At 35.8% G+C, this 24,036-nt stretch overlaps 1 protein-coding gene across 3 annotated transcripts in view; it reads right to left on the minus strand.

Annotated features, from left to right (window-relative positions):
• SH3RF1 (SH3 domain containing ring finger 1) overlaps nt 1–24,036 on the minus strand; it is an 82,411-nt gene that overhangs the window by 37,427 nt on the left and 20,948 nt on the right. The gene's annotated exons all lie outside the window — the stretch shown is intronic.

Here is a 24,036-nt window from a genome sequence, read left to right on the forward strand (position 1 = left end):
AGTCCTAATTTATAGCCACCTGATCTGTGTAATTCAATTTTCTTTGTTTCAGCCTCCTTTGTTCCTTCTCTGCTTGCATTTAACTTTTCATGTATTTTGAGACATACAGCATATGAAAATACTTTACCAAAGACCTCTTTAAAATGCTTATATTAAAAAATGTGTTTTCTCAAGTTGGATTTCCTTCTAAAGGAAGGAAACACGTTCCTGGTGTTAAGATACAGGTATATTGCTTTGGCCTGAAAAAATTAAAGACTCTGTTTTGTAGGACAGACCAACCTAGAGATGATAACATTTGAAACTAAATCTCCCCATTTCTTTTTGAGCTCCAGAACACAAAGTGTTTCCATAAGCCAAGAGAGTGTTAAAACCTGGCTCCCTGCATTTACTTTTTCATCTAAGGAACAATTCAAACAAGGTCAGATTTGTGCAAAGAAAGGCTGACTTGAGTGTTATTCATCTGTACCCAACACTAACTTGTTAGCGTAATCAACTTTACATACTTCTGCCATCAGAACTATCTCAGAAGCTTGCAGAGGTCATCAATACAAATGAAATCTTTTCAGATAAAGTGTCTCTGAGGTCCTGCTATCTGGATGACAAAAAACTAAGATATCTTTATCTCAGGAGGCTGTATCAAGTTGCCAGTATACTGTAAAAACCATAAAAATACACCTTTGGTAACACATCTGATATAAATTACTATTGCTGTACTGAATACAGTAGACCAGGGTTTGGGGATTTTTATGTAATAGTTCACTAGATCAAAGAAGTGAGCAATGTTAATTTTGGTAAGTATATTCATTTCTACTGGCTGCCTACAATACAGTTGTATTAAATCTCATTTTTCTCTGCACACATAAACCAAAAGACCAAATATTTGACTTAAAACAGTGCAACTTGCAGTTGTTTTGAAATGCTGTATTCAAATATAGTTACTTGCTGTACAGTTTCTGATTTTAATGAAAGTAGAAGTTTAGCATCAAGAGGAAACTAGCTAGCCAGGTTACCCTGATCAAAGAGATCAGGGTTTGAAGCCCAACTGAGTGTAACTTAACCCATGTAACAATCATAATTTTGAAGAAAGATTACTTTAAGAAAAATACAATTAAAAAAAATCAAGCCAACATATTTATTACACTTTTGCAACCAGTAAAAGTTTTAGGATCTTGATAAATGAGGAAACAGGATTACATTTTTACTGTTGCTTAATTAACTGAAGTTTAAAATTCCTTAGCAGACTATATTAATTTTCAAGGTTTCATCCATCTAACGCAGGTTGATACACAAATTGCTCCTAGAGCCCTTTGCCTGACTCTGTTCAGGACTTTATCAGCTAACTTTGCTCTTGGTAACTTGCAGAAGAATTTCACAGCACAGACTCAGAGAAACCTATATTTTGTAGCAGATGGGTAGCTCCTTTATTCTTGTAAGCAATTCTTATGTGCTTTTTTGAGGTAAATTCTTAATGGCCTACTTAAAGTAGCCATTTTATTAAAGCCCTTTTTGCTTCCTCTGTCTTAACAGCTTTTAGAAGAAAACATTTTGGCTTTTTTTCTTGTCTGATGTTCAGAAATAATATGAGGTTGATTAATGTAAGTATGAGCAACTCTTTCCCACAAAGTTGTTTTGAAATTAAAAGCTGGAATACAGGAGAATGAAAGGAATTTAAAGATGTTGCCTTAAGGCCTAAGCAATCACACTAATAATATGGAAGGTTAGGAAGGGACATTTACAAAGCTTTCCAAATGCACTTCTCCCAGTCCCTTTCTGTGTCACACCTTTGTAAACACTTTTTTTTTTTCAAATAAAAAGTGCGTCTTCAGAATGCTGCCTTTTTTTTTCTTTGCCTAGTCAAAATGCAAAGTTCTCAGCTACTTCCTTTCCCAAAGTATGTTAAGTAAAGAAAATTCTGAGCACTTTCCACTGAACTAAACCCCTAAGTTAATAAAATAAGTAAGCAAAAAATAGGAGAAAGTGGAGGAGAAAATAATTATATCCTGCACACATCATGTCCCCAAATATTTTAACTGTATGCACTTGACATGTTCAAGATTGCTGCGTCCACAAGCAAACAAAATGAATTATGAGAAAACTGCCCTGCACAGGAAAGACTGAGGAGGTAACTTTCAGGATGCAGAAGAGAATGCAGGTCTGTATTGCTGTTGATTTGCATATCAAACATTTCTGTTATGAATCTTTAAAAACCTTTTGATTAATTGCTTACTACAAAAGATTTTTGCTTTAAAAAACCCCATATCCTTGTACGAATATAAACAAAACCTTAAATTGTGCACTACATAGAGCTAGGATGTTTATATAAAATAGCAATTTCCAAAAGCAATGATTTGTTTGAAAGATCTGCTTTTATAAGCTGTTACACCAACACCACTGCTCAAACTGAAAGTGCCACTATCTTCATTGGTTTTCTCTTGGTATGACAGCTGGTGAGATTTCTGTATCATATGCAGTAGTTAAAGGGATACAGTCAACAGCAATCTCAGAGAAAGAAACCATCTTGCAATGCTTAGAAACATCTCCATTTCATCTGGTTTAATACAATCTTTCTTTTTTCATATATTAAGACAAAATATCACTACATTAGAAGCAATAAAAGGGAATATACATAAAGCCATAAGGCATTGCTAACACCTAGAAAAGATTCCATGATTAATGCCACACTATGGGGCTGTGCTGTGCTGGAGTAGTGGTAACAAACTGAACTATGTCATCTGCCAGGCTTTGCATGGCTAATCAGAGTACATTAGCTTCTTTCATTTTTTGCATTAAACAGAAGCCATAAATACTGGAAAAGCAGATGCATTTTACCAACCACATATCAAATTCTCTCACAAAATGAACTTCACAGCAGCACTTTACAAAACACATTCTGCTTGCTTACTTTACAAGAAAAAAACCCGTTAATCTACTTAGTGTAGAAGATTGGAACATTCTCAGATTGGAACAGTTTCTCATCAAATCCCTAGGACACAGGAGGCCCTTGTCCCTGTTTCTGGGAGCTGATATTTTAACACAAGCTTCAGAAGTTCCAGAAGGTTTACCAACAATATAAAAATTTAAGAGTAATGCTCTGTACTGTCCTAAAGGTTTTTACACTTTGAAAATGAATATAAAGAAGCTTCCTTCAATGTGATGTGCAAATGAATATGTTTACCTCTTGCACCAAGAAAAGGAGAGGGAATTCCAGATGAGAAGACAGACTGAAAAAAAAAAAACTGAGAAGAATAAATGAGAAATGAGATTGCTAAAAGCAAAATCTTACTGAGCTTTGAAGGTGAGGAGTTAGAACATGATACAGGAGGAGCAAAGCGGGCAAATTACTCTGAATAAGTGACTTGGTGAGATTATTCTTGGTGAGATCAGCATGAAGAAATGTTCCTTTAATCTATCAAATACTTTGCTGCCAAAACTTGGGCAATGGGAAAACACAGAGCTGCAAATTAAGAGGTTGCTGCATTTTTTGATGAAAACCTATCAAGGTTGACAGGACTGACTTTTTATCTGAGCATGCTTTGCTTTCCACTACAATCAAGTGTGAATTTGTTGTCCACCAAAGCAGTACAAGCTCTAAAATTACAAAGGCACTGTTAATGGTATTTAAAATGAGAGTAACCACAGGCATCTCTTCTGTCTGAATTTGATTTTATGGTCCTAGAGATAGCATCTGACATTCCATTATCTTCTGAGAGAGTGTTTCTAGGTTTATTTACCATCACTTCAACTATTTTGTAAATGCTCAGGTGCTTCAACCTTTTGAATGAACCCAATATCACCATCAAACATCCTCCTCAGGTATTCCCTGAAAACTTTTGTTGCCAGAAACTGGAGGGACTTTTGCTAAGCTTGATTTAGAGCTGGTATCATGTCCTCTTTCTCTTAAACCTCCTCACTCTCTTAAAATTCATTTGGAATCAATTTGATTCCTTTAGTATCCTGACTTCAAACAGCTTCTTGCCTGTTGCAGAAAAGAAAAGGTGCTAATCTTAGCTGTCACTGTAGCACACACAAATACACATTCACTGCATGCACAGAGTAAATAACAAACTATTTGCTATTTATTCTTACTCATCTTTTAAATGTTTCATGCTTCAAAGCAAAAGATTTTTATGGTACTCTACTTGAAGCAGCTGGTCGGCATTTTGAAAAGGCAACTAATCCTAGCTGAAATGATGCATCTTTTTCTAAGATAACATTCCTGTATGCTCTTTTTTTATAACAAAAGAGCCAGAAGAATGCTACACTAACATTTATCCCTTGTGTAGTGACAAGCTGGAGTCTTCTTTGCACTTCCTGGTTATTTCATCCAGTCTGTAGAAGAAGACAAACAGCAAATGAGTCTTCTGCTCAGTTTAGTACTAGTCAAACAGGCTTGGATACATAGTGCCTACAAGAAAGGATTATGCTTCACATTTCATACTGTTCAAATGGATCTGTTTTAGCATAAAAGTATTACTGTAAATACCCAAACTGATCTGCATGTCTTGAGTTATGAGGTCTGAATTGGTACATTGCATCACCACACCCCCATCTGCTGTCACTGTACCTGTACAAGTCCTCCCTGAGTTCCAGCTTTTCTCAATTTCTTCATCATCCTTCATCACCTTCCACCCTCCCCAGGCTTCCTTTCTGCAGGGGAGGTCAGTGAGGAGCTTCGCACTCGGCTCCCCAAGCCCTTCTGCAAGCCTATCCCACCGACCCCACTCTCCCTGTCCCTGGAGATGAATTGGCTCTGCTCTGTCAGTAGTGCAGAAAGCCATATTCCATGTGTTAATTTTAATTAACCCCTTATTCCATTAAAAGTTGCCACTGGTTTTACATGGCAGCTAGTAATGCAGCAAGATGATGAACTCCAGCACACCCTGGCCAGGTTTTCTCCCAAGTTGCTCTATACCTCACTGCCCTTCACTGTACAGGAGTGCCTGATTCTTAGAAAAACTATCAGCCCACATTGAAGCAAAATCTCTCAGTACTCTAATTCCACCATCAGAGGCAGGGAGAGGTGCATAAGCAATACACAAAGTATAACTAGATAACTCAGGGTAGACAGATAAAAGATTTTCCATTTAGCTTTTCAATACAACTGTTTCTCCAAAAGATTTGTTGTGTTTTGAGCATGACAGGTGAAGAAGAGTTAGAAATGCTAGGCAACAGGAGGCTTACATTGCAAGGATAACCTGTTCACCTCTCAGTCTTTTACTGCAGAAAGTTACCAGAACTTGGGCCCAAGGAGGTCATAGTCTGATTTTGTTTACACCAGTTCTGCTCCTCTAGTCCACTTGCACTGTTACCATTTTATTTAGAGCTGGTTACAATAAACAGAACAGATTGCACTGTGACATAAAAACTAGAAACTGGTAAACTACTTAAATTAAGGCTGTTCCAGCAACTGTGTCTGCATTCATTGTGGAAGAGGAAATTTGACACTAACAGGTTGATCATTACTATGCTGTCACAACACAGATTAAACCTCTATGTTTACATATGATTTCATCAGGAAATCTTCCACCATCTTTTTTTTGTATTTGGTTGACACTGCCTATACATTGCAACCTTTAAGTCTTACACACACAAACCTGCTTCTTGCAGGTAGTCCTCTGCTTCAAAATACACGTTCTTTCTACTTCAAGCAACAATTTATCAGCAGTTCTACTCTATTTTCATATGCATTTTACTAAAAGCCCTTCACCGCTGCGAATGTTATGAGAATTTTCTAGCCACTTTGTAAACCAACATCTGAAGTATCTCTTGGAATTAGACCACAATTCACGAGTCTCTGTATCTATAAAAAACAAGTTTATACAAGAGTTGGGCTTCTTTTACTCCTAAATATTTGAAAAAGGAAAGTAATTTTATTTCATTTTCCTATGATACAATCACAAGGGAAACAATCCATTCTTTCATCCAGTTGAAGAAAAATGACTATTTTACATCCACAGCAAAGAGGATTTATAGTTTATACTATGAACATTTTCAGATCTGCTTATAGTTTTCATTTGTATTCGTGCCATAAATGAAAATTTATACTTCTATGTAATGATTTTAATCAAATAGCTATATGAATGAAAATATTTAGTAAGTAGATATTCTGGTACACTTTTCTCTTTTTTCATTTTGAAGCAAATATAACATAATGTATATGAACCATACTGCTTTTTTTATGAAATTAAAATGGAAGGTGGAATACTCATCAAAACATTCCCTGGAATCACAGTATAATTCACTCAAAGTATTACCTCTGAAGAAATACAGCCTGTGGCCACCAGGTCCTCAGCATCCACTGTTTTCTTCTATGGATCCATTCCCACTACAGATTACTTGTAATATAGATCGAGCCAAAGTTTTACAAGCCTAAAAAAGTTTTTAGTCCTTTGGTTGTAAAATGTGATACATGCCATGATCTTAATGTTTTCTTTGAAATAATTAAAGCAGTTCTTACTCCAGCCAGGTTGATCTCATTAAAAGTTTATTCCACGGAAGTTAATTTAATTATATTCTTCCACTGTAAAAGGGCTTCCTGTCTTTGAGATCCCACAGTAAGCAAATTAATAACCATCTACTTACATTAACAGGGATTGCACAGAATAATTATGTTTCATAAATAAATACTCAAGAATAGCTTACAAGAAGTACAACTTTCTCATTTAAATAAAAAGTATTTTAATTAAGCAAGTGCAACCATAATGTATTATTATGGGAAAGCACTGCTCTGGAGCCAAGAGTTAAGAATCAGATAGGATAATGAAAGGCTGACAGCTCTTTAATTCTCTCTTTTAACTATTCATGCTACTCAACTGGTTGAGATATATTTGGAAAGCAGAATTCAGTCATCCTGCTTCAGAGTTCTCGGACTCAGACTCCACTAAGGCCTGATGGAAAGGAAACTCCTGGAGCAGGACTCTCAAAATAAAGTGAAACTCCACCTATTTTTGTCACATGGTAGGACAGCTTGCACCTCGAGGCCCACTGCTAATGGAGTTGGTTTTGTTCAGCTCTTGTATGAGACTGTATTTATTTATACAGAATCAAACAGATCAACTTCTCTTAAAAGAAACACAAATACACAGGAAAAGCCCTATGAATCACTACAACACGAACGCAGCCCTCAGCTTTGTAACTGTTCCACTCAGCACGTTTACGTGAATTGGTGCTGACACAGAAATAGGAACCTGAATAAGGCCCTGCATATTTATTCCTGTAAGTACAAAACCTGCATATGGTGAAACAACGCTTATATTAGGGATTAGTACATGCTGTCACCACACACTTTCTGTGATCCTGCAACGTAAATATTCTTCAGCCACTGACTTAATCTCAAAGTAAAACAAATTATCTTATAAGCAGAACCCCCCTCCATGTCTCTCCTAACTAACCTTCCTGTCAGGTTTTCTTGACATTCCAGTTTTTCCCTATTCACTCAATTCTGTTATCTCTTTTTAGGATGGCTGAAGCTAAGGATTTGATGTGATCCTAGACACTGTTTTGGAAACTATCATATAGCAACACCAACGTATATCATGACATTCTGCCTAAAATCTGCAGCCTTCAACAGAGCTGACTTGCAAGTTTGTACCCAAATTGCCTCAAAGCAGGTATTTAAGGTTGTTTCTGAAGGAACCATTAAGGCTGTGATGCAGAAGTACACTTCTTTCAGAAAGGCACCAAGTCTTTAACTGAAAATATTGACAGACAATTTATTCATTAAGAGATTTTCACTGGCATCCCATGCTACAATGATTTACATGCTTCTTAATGCACTCATGGTAACTTTAGTCTGTTATTTACTATCACTCTTCTGATTACAAAAAGCTGTCATTTGTATTAATATTGCTATTTCTTCATTCTGCCACTCGCTATATAAAACTAGTACTGCTAATGTTTTTAAGCTTTGGGAAAGTAGTGCTTTTTGAACCACCAAACATCAGGGGTTGCTTATATTGAACAAATTGTTCCTTTTTTATAAGCAACCAGTACTTTGTCTTGAATTTCATTATGACAAGATGCATGAGATCTTCAGAATAAGACTAATGTACTGAAGAATGTCAGCCTGAGACACTTCTTCCTTGATATCACATTAAAAGCTTAAGCAGTAAATATTTTTTTCCATTTTTAAGCTTTTAAAAAATTATTTAAAGAGCTGAAAACTAATTACATGTAATCTTTCTCTTTGCTCTCTTCTCCTTTTGATACTATTTAAGATCTTCTCACCTTTCCCAGTAGATCAAGTTTACCTAACTACAAAGTCACACTGCTCCTACTTCATAATCTCTATCAGTTATGAATCCTGGATGACAGCATCCAGACTGTAAGAATACATATACAGAGTATGTGAAGTGCTATTCCTAAATGTATTCAAAATCCTTCCAAAACAACAAGGTATAGTTTACATCTATCTGCAGATACTTTCAGTGAAAAAAAAAAATTCTAATATTCCCTATACCAGAAGCAAACTCCAAGAAGGTAGTTGAAATCTGGGGTTCACCAAATCAGAATGGTTACATTAATGATACCATTAATGCCTTTGCATCACACAAAGCAAGATCTCCTCAATATCAAAGAGGAGTCAAGTCATATGAACACAAGTTCTGCAGCTGTGCAATATTAACACAAAAATGCCATCCACTTTTCATGTGCTTTCATAGTTCAGTCACATAATTCCACTTTCTGTGACAATTCTTCTGATTCTGATACTGATCTTAGCATTTATTTCCAAACTCTAGGCTTTACAGTTCCTTAAACATATGCCCTGATATATTCACAAATACCTTCAAAACTATTTTGGCTCTAGAACAAATAAGGTTTCAAAATGTGGAATTATAAATAAGGTTGCCTCCAATCTTGATAATTTCTTTTCTTTAAACCTGAGTTTGTAAGGCCTCCCCCTATCATCCTGAATGTTTTGAGTTGCTGGAAACAATGAGTGAGTAGTCTTTAACATTATTTATGAGATTTGAAGTGCAAAAGAAACCAGAAAAACAACCTTTCAAAGCTTTGTCTCCTCTACAGGCAACTCAAATCTTTCCTATTAGTAAGTTTGTCTGAAGTCAGCTCTGGATCCCTTAACAGTCTTTATATAATTTAGGAAGGAAAGGCCAAGTGATCATTTCTGTGATAATTGTAACAGGAGTCCTTATTTATGAAAACTGTAAGACTTTACACTTTTTTCAGTACCCTAGATTCAACCTGTAAACTTTGCAGACTGAGGAGGAAATCGGAACACAAAATGAAGCCACAGATTCTCTACTTAAACACATGTTAAGATGCAAAAGCAGGGCTACTACTGTTCTTTTTCCAAAATATCAGTTAAAATACAAAAATGAGAGGAAATTTCTTTAATATTATGTTGATTATCTATCATAAATTCCTGACAATGTTAAAAAATTAAGAATACATAAGGTCAAGCTAGAAAAAAACCCAAAAAGCATGTTTTCATTTTTTATTTACATTTCTGGGGAACACCAAGAAATGTCTCTTCTGGTAGATATCAAGGTACTGTCTTGTACAATGTCTCTGTTTTGGTTAGACATGAATGTGATCATCCTGCAGTACAAACAAAATTTACCCTTCAGAAAAAATTGGTGCAACACCATGGTGCTCCCGAGTATTCTGCTGTGTACATGCACACACTTCTGAAAAACTCATTTATCATCCACACATCAGGCAAAATACATTGCAAATTTATTACATTGCCTAAAGGAAATAAAACACATTATCTCATTATTCAGGTGTTCAAATTTAATTTCCTTTCAGTTTTTAAGTCTACATTAGCAGCTTACATTTAGTTTAAACTTCCAGATAAATAGTAAATAATTTGCTCTTCATAAAAATGGCAAGAGAGTATCTCCCATACTTCTTGCATCACACTGTTTTTGTAGTTTTCAAACTTTCAGCTGGGAGTACTTAATACATCTTCCTATTTGTTTTTGCAGAGCTATACTGCTCAAGAGTTTGGTAACATAAGGTTTGACTGCTGGGTGTTCCAATTAAATCATTTAGATGTTATGAAACATCAGACATGGCCTCTCCTCTCCCTTCCTTAAAAAAAAATAACAAACCAAAACCAACCAACCGACCAAAAAAAGACATTTCTGGAATGTACTTACATTGTTTGCTGCAAGTAAACAAAGCACTGTATTAAATTGCCCTTGCAAATACACTGCTAACTAGTTAAAAGTAAAAGCTTTTCCAGATTTGTAAAATGAAGGTTGATTTCCTAAATTTCCTTTACTTATATCTCTAACTTTGTCCCTAAAACTACCCATACTCAAATGTTCTCTGTTAAATTCAACATGAGTCTTTGAACACAGAGAAGTTTAGCATAAAAACATATCCAAAAGAACAGCATTTTAGAAATCAGCATTGTCGTCATTACAAATCAGGATGTACTTTAAAAGCAAGTAATTGATTTTCTTTTAAAATATTAATGACAACAATAAAAAAGCCCCACAAACTTTGGAATCTTGTTCTCAATGGCAACGGTTATTGTTAACATCTGCTCTAAACATGAGCTAGAATATAAACCTTAATAATGTGGACGAAAATTCCAAGATCCAATATGACTTTACAGAAAAAAAAACAACAAACCCTGATTTGTATGAATGTTCCATGTCTCTTATGGAGCCAAAGGCAATTTTTAGCTTGGTTACATCTGAATAGGAATCCCTGCGGTCTTGGCCAGCTCCACTCCTCTCTCTATCAAGCTGCATTAAAACAAGCAGGAACAAAAAAAGGCAGAGTGCCACATTAGTGCCATCCTCTGCCTGGTTCTCTGTGCCTGCTGGCTGCTCACTGAGCACATGGATAATCTGACACTAGCTCCAAGTGTCCCTGTTCCAGATGGCTGCTAGGGGACATAGGAGTGGTAAGGGACACTGGCAAACCCCAAACACTATGGGGCCAGTTAACACAGAGGACTTGAAGAGTCATCACAGGTCACTCCAGTATTGGTACAGGCCTAAATCTTAATCTAATGAAAGTTAGCAAACCTTCTGAAAAAGGAGACTGAAAGCTGAAATGCCTTTCAAGAAAGTTACGTGTGCATGAATTGGAGAAATAAGGTAGGTGGTCTTCTACTCTTCCCCAGCCAAAGGAACAAAGGAAGAGGATCAGTTTTTTTCCTTTGCTTGAGTTCAGTGGTTTTATTGCTGCAGTTTATCACCAGCTAATATTCAACGTGTTGAACAAAGACCAATCAGCCAGTAAAGGGAAAATTGCTAGAAAGCAAACATACAGGCAGGGTACCAAACTAACAATTACAGTATAACCACAGCTTCAGCAACACACCAACTGAGATAATGGGATTCACCTGGTCTTTCTAGGGAAGAAAGTTCTCTACCTGTGCTTCCAGATCAGCCCACATAGACCAGCTACTTCATTTACTGACAAATGTCCATTATCTTATATTTGCTTAAAATTGTCTGCCTTGATGGGGAGTTACAAATCTAGACTTCCTAATGAAAAAGCTCCTAGCTAAGAGGACAGTAACAGGCAGACCCAGGTGTGTAAGACAGCCATCAAAGCCAGACTGCAGCTACCCTGCAACTCCTTGAGCAGTGACTGCTCCACTTCCCTACCAAGGGGAGAACCACATATTCCTCCCCTCCCCTCCCCTCCCCTCCCCTCCCCTCCCCTCCCCTCCCCTCCCCTCCCCTCCCCTCCCCTCCCCTCCCCTCCCCAGAAAGTCTCAGTTTGTGAAATATGTTACAGGGTGACCACTTAATAATTACAGATCAGAAAAACTAGCAGTATTATTTAGCTGTCCCTTAGTAAGGACTAGGACTACCCACATACTCCCAAGTAAAAGCTCACCTTTACAGCTTCTGGTACAAATGACAGCATTTTGATTTTAGCTTGGTTTGTATTCTCAAGCTGTAGCTAAAGGCTTCAAATTTGCCAGTCATTCACCTGAAATAATTTACTGCTTCTCCTGAACTGTTACCTTCAATTACATCAGTGTGGCTTCACAGTCAGGGAAGCAGGCTGGCATCCTAAAAATACCAGACAGGCTGTAATGGTTTCTGAAACATCATGTCTTATCACACCAATGAAATTCAAGAACAAACACAGAAATACAGTACTTAAAATCTTACCTACATGAGGTACCTAAAGTCTTCTACACGAAAGAACTGTTTCCTGCACTCAAAATTCTCCTCCAGAGAAAGATCTCACATCAAAAACAGAAAGACAAAGGATCCCAGTCTAGTTCTGCTTCAAAGAGGTGATAATCTATTGGTTCATCCACAAGACAAATTTCAGATTTCCCAGAAACTAAGCTGATGTTTTGGAACACAGAATGTACAGAACTACTTGTTTTACATGACCACAGAGAGATTATTCTCCCATTACATCACTCCCAAAAGGTCACTCTAATGATACTTCATTAACAAAGGTTCAGCTAAAAGGTCCTTTCGAAGTTAGCTTTTTTTCTCCTTAGATGAGATTTTGATACCAAGTTAGCCCAGTAAGTAACAACTCAGAGTTGAAATATTAAGCCTTTCTTACTGTATATTATTAAATTAAATTAAGAAATTAAATTATGCTAATATATAGAATGCTAATATAGTTTCTCAGCTTTAGTCCTCTGAGATTGTATCAGCAAAATACAAAGTCAAAAGAAAAATTAGTTAGAAAAATTTTAATATATTTGGGCTTTATAAAATAAAACATAACATAGATATACCTCTACATAGACATTTTGCCATGGGGCTTTTGTTGGGTTTTATATAGTTATGCATACACAGAGGTTATAACATAAAAAACTGGCTTGAAAATCTGAAGGTAGCAACAGAGAAACAAAATCTCCCCTTTTAACATTAGAAGTTGAAGAAATATGCACTTTTCCAAGAGTTTTAGACCTCCACAAATTATTTCAAGCAACAAGATTCTTTTTGTATGGTTGTTTGGTGCTTAGTAGATTAAAAAAATATATATATCTCTAACTCTATTTAAGTACTATCACTGTGACTGCAAGGAGTTGCCAGATTTGCTCTTCCATCTTTGCTACAAGTGGTCATCCCTGGAATAGTTAAATACTTTACAAGTTAAGAGTTTTATGTTTCTCCTGTCTTCAATTTTATCTTCCGCTCTCCATAAACTTCAACCTGCTCACTTTCAGTCTTTGAGGAAGAACATCTTTTCTTTATACCCCATTCTGATAAAGGGTTCAAAAAATGCAGTATTATTAAAAAACCCAAAAACTAAACAAAGCCCTATTAGACTTCTAAAGCTGTTAATTTAACCCTCTACCTTTTAAGGATGTGGATTAACTTCCTTATCTTTTTTTAAATATTTGCCCAACAAATAAAGTGATGTTTTGGATTTGATTGGGGTGTAGGTTTTTTTTTTTCCCCTTTTTTTTTACTATATCCAGCAATTAGTTTATTCCAGCAAAGACAATAGTTCTGCGTCAATAACACTCCAAATATTTGCTGTTCCCTACTGCCTTACATTTATTACTACATATAAATATTGTTTATTTAAATCCCTTGGACCCTTGATTGTTTCCAGGTACACAGGTAGATCAAGCTGAGTGGAGAAAGGCTTTGAACAATCTGAGACCAGAAGAGGCTTCCATAGCAGAACTCCATACGCAGACCAACTGGGCAGCAAACTATCTCCTCAGAGTTCAGCGATTGCTCTGACAAAGTAACAGATAACAATCTGCTCAACTAGTCCCTTGCAGGAGCACCAAAAGCGCAGTTTTGTTGTGTTTCATCCAAAGATGAAATGATGCCACAGAGCCTCAGAAAACTGCACTACGAACAGAGAAAGCTTTATGGCAAAAATAATTTGAATTTATTTTATTAAAATATTTACAAAATAAGGAATTTCATCCAGAACTTCAAGAAATTAAGGATGGAAAAGGTAGTAGGAAAAATGAGAGAGTGACAATAGGAAAGGCATGCCCTGGGCAAGTTAGGAGATCCCTCCACAGAATTAATACACTGTTTTTATATTTAAGAGAAAGGGTATTGCTAAGACACATTTCAACAAAAAATAGGATTTGTATCTAAAGAAAACTTCTCTTACTAACTTTAGTAAGTGTTAGTATTTTGTCTTGGTTTCAGACTGAAAAATCATTCAAAGATTTAATAATTTGCATTAACTGGACTGATAAGAATGCCAGTTTCTGACAGCCAAGTAACTGGCTCAACAAGTGTCATCCCACAGATCATCTCAGTATCTTCCCTCACCCACATACACATTCCCTTTTTACCAAAGGGATAAAAACCCAACAGAAATCTGTAAGATATCATGCTTAACTTCATCTGTTCAGGCAACAGTGGAAAACTAATATTTAAAAAAAGCCCACACTCTTAGGACAGAGGAAATACATACAACAAAAGGATTGTATTTTACCTATTGGTGTCATGGACCTGAAGAAGAAAAGCATTTTAGTTGAAGAACAAAGCAACCCCTCCAGCAATACAGAAAAGCTGGTCTCTTTACCTCATTACTGGAACCAACTTACATTTAGACACAAGGTACTTCTACTGTCTCTCCCTTTCAAATACAATTTAGATTAAAAGCCAGTAACATTACATACTCAAGTTCTCCAAGTTAGTAAATTTGGAGAATGCTTGCAGAACTTCACACAATCCCCCTGTCATAACACAGCCTCTGTTATGATCACTGGTCATATAATATGATCACTGTTTTAACTTTCTTGAGAGGAGACTGCATGACCTTGTTTTCTTACTGTTAATCAGTGATCATAAATCTCCATGTCTTACTCATTTGACTAACCCAGCACATTCAGTTTTTAGTTTCCCTTACTAAAGTTTTAATTAAATTAAACAAAATTAAGTTATTAATAAATATTCAAAATTGCTTCAATGAGATGACAGAGTGGTGTAACTTCCATTTTGCAGAGACAAAAAGTTAACAACCTAAAGTCCACATTCCCTCTAGCAGAGATTTGCTTTGCTCCTTTCTCTCTAGCTTTCCTATCCAAAATACAGAACACTCAGTTTTGTACGTCAGAGTTTCATACAAGAGGTACCAGAGATGGCAAGCATCAACTTGGCAAAACAGAAACAAAAATGGACTTTTCAGTACAGGAAACTCCTGTAGACATACGAATGGACAATATGTTATGATTTAATATTGAAACATCTAAGAAACCTAGGGAAAAGAAAGACATGCAACCACTAATCCAGATAGGACACCTGAAGTACTCAGCTAGCCAAGAGACCAAATGATGCTCTATCTGTATATAAACAGGAGGAACACTTTCTTTCCAAAAACTCACAAGAAAAACAGAGGAGAGCAAATTTGCCAAGAATGCTTAAGACAGTGTATTGATGGGATCACAAAAATTAGCATTGCTGTATCAAGCTTTGCACTGTGGTTGTCAAATGTGAACTGTTAAACTCAATCTTCTATTACAGTGGAAAGAGATTAAAGTATTGGCTTTTGCAGGAAAAAAAAACCCCACCAGTCCCTTCCTTGCTTTTCTGGTTCACAGCACTTTTCTGGCACTGCCTACCTGAGTGGATCAGCTAAATTACCACTTAAATACCTTGGAGAAGGAGAAAAGAAGGCTTACAAGCAATTTTAGGAATAAAGCAACTCAAACACAAATTTTTAGAACAAAGCATCATTTATATCCCATGGGCACATATCAAATGTCCCTTGCTTTAAGACCAACGTCTATCTGTTCTCTCCTTAGACTTTTATTTTTAGTTAGCTAGAGATAATCTCATATAAATACATCTGGCCCCAGAGAAACCAGATGCAATATGTAAATTTTACTGAATGGAAAACATTTGGGGGATTATTTTCTAGCTGCCCCTTCCCAGATAGTCTTACTTGTTCTTTCCTCAAGATGGACTGAGCTGCCCTTCCTCATGTGAGTAACTGAAACTTGATTCAATTACCGTGACCGGGCATACACACATCATTGGACTTTCAACAGTAAGAACTCAGGCACAAACTAAACTTTAAAGTTGAAGCACTAAGACTTAAAGCCTTCAACTGTGGACCCTGCCTCATTGTCAAAAAGAGTAATTTATACAAGAAGTGAATGTGCATATCTCTCCTGTCATCCTCCACATCTTACTTGAAAGCAAATATTATTGAAAAAACTATGTTCTGCAAATGTATTTTCCAGTGTTGAATAATCAACAAACTCCAGAAAACTACTGCAGTTAACATTAGAAAAAAACCCTCCAAACTATTAAATGCTCCATTAAAAATTCATTGTGCTCAATACTTTTTCTTTCTGACAGAGCATTTTGAAGCCTGACTCATAGTTTGGATTACAGTATGTGAGGCAGGCAAATGGAAATGGAAAAGCTAATGTCCATCAGCCTAGCTATTTTCTATATGCCGTTTTTGTATTAGCATTTCAAAGGATCTATGAATTAGAAATCAGCTGTCTCCAGATGTGCAGTGGGACTCCAGTTACTCAGTAAAACCTCACAAATTATGTCAGGAAATCCAAGAAAAAGTAATCAATACTTCCAAATTATTTAACACAATGTTAACGACTATGTTATTATAGCTTGCAAAATGCTTTTTAAAATCACAAGTGATGATTTTAAAATGCTCACAAACACACTTCTGGCAATGCACACAGACTCCTTAGGAACTGCTTATTACATTGGTAGTCAGCATCCCTACTACAGCAGATTTTGTGCGTTATCACACCCACAACAACAAAAAAAATTAATCTCTTATTCTTCTGTTTCCCAAAACCAATCAGCAATGTAAAGTTACAGTTTTGTTAGCCAGTGTTACCAGAAGCCAGGCAGAATATTCTCTTCTGGGTGAATGAGCACTAGTACCCATTCATATTTTGGCACAAGTTTGTTCATTACCAGCTTGACATTAGAGCAGAACAGCAGCTTTCTGCAATAATGACCTACTGTGCTATTTCAATATGAAGCATGTTTTGAACACCGAAGAAAGAAAAAAAAAGGGAATATTAAAACATATGACAAATTTTCCTTATGATGCCTCAAAACATGTAGTTGAATGCATTAGATAAACAAATATATGCAGTTAAAGTATAACTAATTTCCTTGGGAATAGTTTTCTATTCTGAAGATACATTGAAGGCTTGGAGTCTTAGAAGGAAGCACTTTGGAGAATGCTGAAGGTTAGATTTTGTTTTGTTTTCTTTAAATATTTGTTGCAGAAAATACAGGCTCTTGAGAAAAAATATGCTTTTCTGTTGGCCCTCATTTTTCCCAGCAGACAATAGCTGCTACTGTCCAGCGTTTAAATGACCTTTGCCCTGCCCTCCTACTTTGTTTCCCTTAGGAATGTCATTCATCCTTTTGTAACACTTTGCAACTCATTATTGCCTTACTTTTTCCTGTCACTTTTGTTCTGGTCTTTAAAAGAGAACATATACACTGTTTCAATCTAAGGGAAAAAAAATTGAAAAGGAAATCATTAGTACTTGGGAGAATGTCCAGAGACAAATATTCATGTTGTACTTCAATGTAATCTGTGTTTTTACCCATAGATTTACTTAAAGTAGTTAGTGAACTAGCTGTAGGCATAATTAATTACCAAAATAAATAGAAATTTTAAGGATATTTCTATTTTTCCTCATTATCTATTCTCTCTCATTGATCCCATATCTTTGTCAACATTTCATCATGCATTTGTAAGGGAAAAGAGGTTGCACCCCCACCCATCTCAAACCAGTCTTTATGTGATCTTGGTATACTCACTCCTTTCCTACAGAAAACCTGAATTTGTTTAGGAGAGGCATAATCTTTATCTACACTAATAATTTTCACAACATATTCTCACTGCTGCCGTTGCTTCTTCTGACACACAGACACCAGCAACAAAGGCAGACCTCCTGCTTTTGTAACACACCCATTCAGCTGTAACACAGCTGAATATCAGAAGAGACTCAACTTCTTTTAATAACCACTCCTCACACATACAGAGGTACAGTATGTTTCTTTGTAAATTTCTTTGAAAAAGTACCTGAAAAGAAAAATTTCAACTTAAGAGTCAAAAGCATAAATGACTCAACTTCCCCAACAACTTTACAAGAACACCATTTTCACAGTCAGCAGTACACACTAATAACATTTTCCTTGACCACTGTTCTTTGCCTAGGAGCAGTAAAAATACCAGTAATAAAACACAAAAGTATCCAAAGATTACAGGAAAGTGGCAGCTGTAGAAGTGCAAAATTTTGAACTACTTTAGAACTGCTACATATTGAAATATACTTTGGCAATCAAACCTAACTTTCAGAAATACATAAAGAGGGAATACAAAGCACCTTAAAATAAGCACCTTGAATAATTCTTCTAAAAACAAGCATTACAAGACAACATCTACAAAAATTTACTGTTACATAAATGATACAGAACATTGTAATCAACATACTGAGAATTTAGTTAACCCAGTAAGATAGGTACAATTTAAACCATTGCCAAAATAAAAAAGGTTTTTAAAGGATATGGTTGGGAAGACACTAAAATTCAAAATTACAACTACCTCCTGTGAACCAGCAACCTGGCAGGAAAAAAAATATCTTCCCCTTTTAATTTACCAGATTATTTCTCCCCATGATACACACTAGCAAGAAAAATGAAATCTTTGTTTCCAGTTTTCCTTTTATTTACAGTTCTGTGCCTCCCAGAGCTCACAGCCTCATGCAATGAAGACTGCCACTGGAGACATTGCAACATCTTGTCAAATCACACAGTCACTTCCACATCACGCCCAACTGTGGAAAACCAGAGCTCTCTCTATAAAAGGATAGCTGATATGTTGCATATGGTATTTAATTTTTTATATTTTTTCATTACTGATTTTTTCAATCCCATCTAATAACCCAGCTGCCAGTTACCACGCCAGTAACCAGTTTCACACAGTAGGCAGTTTCTGCTTAACATCAGGATTTAAAATGGACCCTCCTGCAATCCATCTCTCAATTCAGAACATCTCAACTTTTGCAAACAAATAAGTGCAAAGATCAGCCCAAATCATTTACTGCTTTGCCAGTTGGCTCCTCATTCCTCAGGCTGAAATCCTTGGCAGTTCGGCAGAGATGCTCTTGTCTGCCTTCCAGCTGCCTGCTGGGATGAGCAATATTTACCATCTTACCCTTCAATCACAGGGCAACAAATAACAGCATGAGTTAAAAGGGGACCAATTCCCATTCCAGCAGGAGTATTTGAACTACTGTCTTCAGGGAAAAAATTCAAACAGCCTCCCACGTACTCACCAAAACTCAACGTTAAGAGCAGCTTTAATCTTTTAGATGCAACAGTGAAAATCTCCAGCCACTTCAGAGGAGAAGCAGTCAACAGCCTAACAGTGAGTGTCTTCTCCAGAGCCCAGCTGCTGGCAGCACACAAACCTGCTCTGCCATGAGTTTTCTTTCTGGAAAACTGTTCAGCATTTCAATGCTGGAACACAATAATGTGAGTCACTCTATTTAAAGCATGGTTTCATTTCGGATTAAAAGGGGGGAAAAATCATTTTACATTTTACAATTACAGTCTTAAATTTTACATTCATATGTGATCATTTAGGATTAGATATGCACAGGCATATCTAATTTTAGTGCTTAAAAATATTATAAATTCATCTCTGCACAACTCAACATGTGAGGTAAGTTATACACCATCTATCAGACAAATAGCAATTCCAATCATATTTAGTGTGATTTAAGAACCACTCAATTTTTCAACTGCATTAGCTATAGACAATTTTTACAGCTTTCTCATTAAAAAGTCCCATCTATTCTAACTACATAAAATGAATGGTTTCTGGCTAACACCAGATGACAAATTTAAATTAAAACCACAAGAATATCTAATTAAGAAGAACTGGAAAATGATGAAATAAATTTCAGTTTGTCTTACTCTTTTACTAAAATAGGCACTTTTTAAAAAGTAAAACACCAGAGAGAAGTAAAAACTAAATTTACTGTGTCACAGGATTTTACAATAACTAACAAATTGAAACTTGAAAAAGTTGAAATAGTCAATGTATTTTAGACCTTCTTGCTACATGTCCTCAAAAGGTACAAAACAAGTCTTCTTTTAAAAGTCAAGATGATAATATCATGCATATATGATAGATCATACACTTTCCCCATGTTTCAATAAAATTAAGAAAAAATTTACATAAAAAACCCCTCTAAATATTTAAATTTATTAATTTAAAAGTGATATTTACCTTAAAAAATGTAGTCAAATGTAGCAGCCATTTAAAAAGTTCTGCATTTTGGTTATTATGGGGCTTTATTTCCAGCAGCAAATCTGCTTTAAAAAAAACACCCTCAGTTTTAGACAAAAATACTGGATGCCACAGTTCATGGTTTACATTTACTGTATCAAAATTTGCCTAAAGCAACCCAAAACATGTTATTCTATTCCTATTTTAGATAATTGTAGGAACTCATAACAGCATGAGATGGTAACAGATTTCATGCAAGGAGAGCAAAACTTCTGAATTTTAACAGTTGGGACTATTAGTAGCACCAGAATATAATGCTACTTCTCTGATCACTTTCTCTGATCACTTTCTCTGATCACTTGAACAAAATTTGACAGGGTGGTTAACATTACACCCTGAAATGATGTATACACACTGAATTTTAGCAAGCATCATACTACAGAATTTTTCCAACTAGGGTGCTAATGTACACAATTGGTTAATTCAACTCTTTCTATTCCACAGGATAAGGCTTTCTACACTTAACCTCTAGATTTCACTAATTAGCCCAAAGCAAAGCATTGAGCTGTGTGGGGATATCATGCTTATTAACAATCAATTCAAGGCTACCTAGACTTCAAAAGAAGCACCATGCTAAAGAGAAAAAAGTCCTATTTGTGTACATAGTAGCAAACGAGTGAGAAGAAACCTATAAAATACCACAATTCTTAGGAAACATTCATTATAAAGTGAAATTCATACAACAAAATTTTACAAAACATTAATAAATTAAACAGGAGATTGATTTTATTCTAATATGCATTATAACACAGAAAACCTAATGTTGAAACTATAGTTACTATACTTCACTCACACTCTGTAGTGATTTAGTATGTTCTTCTCTAAGCTTTTATCCATCTCAGCAGAGTGAACTGAAACACACATGTATGCAAGATTTTAAAAACTGTACTTTAAGGTTGTATAATGCAAGTAATTGAGGATGGTACATGAAAAAGGCTAAAGACAAGACTCTATGCTAGTTTAATTACAGCTTTCTAAAGAGAATACTCAGCTGTGGATTACTAAAGCTGTTTATATACAGTTAGAATAAGCAAAAGACCATTTTTCTGTTTAGTGAATGCACAATAGACATACTTGTTAATTTAAAAGAAAAAATCACAAACACAGCACACTATACAGGTAGCCTAGTTTATGCTAAAAAATATCTGATTTATATTGCTGTAATCTACAGGGAGTTTGTAACCAATTTTGCCAAAATTTGTCTATGTTCTTTTAATATTCTCTTTGCCATTGGGAAATTTCTATTCATTCCATTTCTTCAGTACAATGATTTCCATTTCAACAAGCGTGTAGATACAATCTTAAAAACTCATTTATGAGTAAGCAGCCTTAATTTCTTGTATTACAGAGTTCAAGACCAACATAGATAATTTTAAAAATACCAGACAATATTCTAGGGTAAATGCCATCACTATGCAGTACTTCCATGTTTGAGATTTCTTATCATACCCACAAAGAAGATCTAAATGTTTTAGAAACCAAATGTTTTGTAAGTGCACAAATTACACATGCTAATTTTCTTAAAAAATAAAAAAGAGATATGCAGGGTTTCTGGAAAGACAAAAATACAAAAGAGAACAGACCTGCTCCCCTCACTACTTTAAAAAAAAAAAATTAAAATCCTATTATGCTTCAAAACACAGAAGATATATCATGTCCAAAAACCAACTCTGTTTGTTGCTACTAGCTAACTCATAGCCATGCAAGTCCACTACTGAAATCAGTAATCTGTAATTTCCACAAGAAACCACAGAATCACAGAATGCTTTGGGTTAGAGGAGACCTTCAAGATCATTTACCTACAATCCCTCTGCCATGGGCAGGGACACCTTTCACTAGACCAGTTTACTCAAAGTCCCATCCCAACCTGTCCTTGAACACTTCCAGGGCTGGGTCATCTACAGCTTTTCTGGGCAACCTGTTCCAGTGTCTCACCACCCTCATGGCAGAGAATTTCTTCCTAATATCTAATGTAAATTGACCTTCTTCTCTGAAGCCACTCCCCCATGTCCTATCACTCCACATCCTTGTGAAAAGTCCCTCTCCAGCTCTCTTGTAGGCTCCCTTTAGGTACTGGAAGATTGCTCTAAGGTCTCCCTGGAGCCATCTCTTCTTCAGACTGAACAACTACAATTCTCTCAGCTTGTCTTTACAGGAAAGTTCTTTCAGCCCTCTGATCATAAAAAAATAAATACCTGCTTGTGTTAAACAGTACTACTTTTAATCTGTGTTTCAGGTGTAGTAATTTTTTGCTAAAAGTTTAGCATGAAATAAATAATATTTAATGCATTTCATGAATGAAAAATAATTTTCTTTGGCAAGCTTTCTGTAAATTACAACAACTGACTTATCTAGTTGCACAAGCTACAGAAATGCATTATTTCTCTTTTAGGATACTTGGATGTTTCCTCATTCCAATCTATCCTCATTCCATCTAAATGAAGCACAAGATGATTTCTGATTCCCCCTAATCTCAGGTACCAAGTAAATAAGCAGTGGACATTTAAAAAAAAAAAAAGAAAAAATATTATTATATTAATTTCACAGATCAAGAACTAAAGACTAATTCAAGCTCTGGACATTACTACAGCATCTGAAGTGTTGTTGCCTCTATTTTCTACTGCACTTTCCTGCTGAAGATTACAGTCCATTTGGCAAGGACAATAGGAAAAAACCCCACGTGCTAGCTCATCAGCAGGCACATTATAACCTGCCCATTAGCCTAAGCTGACTTTATCAGTAACCTTCAGCAGAAGACAGGAGTGATAACACTTGCAATTGCTACAGATAAACCAATCAAAGATCATGATTCAGCACACAAAGTGATCTGACCAATGTCATATATTCAGCTTAAGAGCTGGAACTTAACAGTAGTTTACAGTCATGACTAAAAAGACAGCTTTCATTAATACACTTTATTACTGAGGGCAAAAAATGAAGTTTCTGAATTCATCCTGTAAATTTCAGATTTTTTTCTGAGTGATTTCAGTCCTTCCTTCTTTTCCATAATGTCCAACTTCACCCAAACCTACAAAGAGTTAGAAAAACTCCACAGCTTACCAAGAATACTCTCTCTTGCGATATAGAAATTTTTCAAATTCATATACTGCAACATTTTCATATGACTGGATTGGGGAGCAACCTTGACCACAGGAACCTGTACTGAAAGAATACTTCTAGATTTGCTCTAGAACACTGATGTAAGCTCATCTCTTTCAGCAAATTCAGTTGGAGTTGATTCTTTTACCCATCGTAGCATGCTTATTTTGCTTTCTTTTAAAAAGTAAGAATTCATCAGAGGTACCTTGCATATGTAACACTGGCTGAACACATAATACACTGATCAATATTTATGAATGTATGAATACAATGGTTACTAAATATAGCAGTATGGTGTTGCTGTGCCTCTTTCTTCACCTACTGGCTGAAGTGAAAACAACTTCCAAGTACAACATATAATTTGTTCGAACGGAAACAAGTGTCATCCTACCTCTGAAAACATGTTATTTTCACAGCTTGCTACACTTATTGCAGTGGACAGTAGGATAAGCTACTCAGGTAAGTAACTTTAGCAGAGAAGGCAAAAACAAATGAGTGGTGTGTAAAATGCATCATGGCTACAGGAGACAGTCTTGTGAATCAGCTTCAACCAACTCTCCTGATCCACTCAAATGTACTTGTTGAGAATTACAGGCCTCAACTCCCTGTCTGCTGGAAATGGGATCTAAATGTTAATCCAACTCATTGCATACATTTCAGAAAATACTTTTGTATCAAAATATACTCTTTCCACTA

Source organism: Passer domesticus, chromosome 4 (genome assembly GCF_036417665.1).
Source record: "Passer domesticus isolate bPasDom1 chromosome 4, bPasDom1.hap1, whole genome shotgun sequence".
NCBI lineage: Eukaryota > Metazoa > Chordata > Aves > Passeriformes > Passeridae > Passer > Passer domesticus.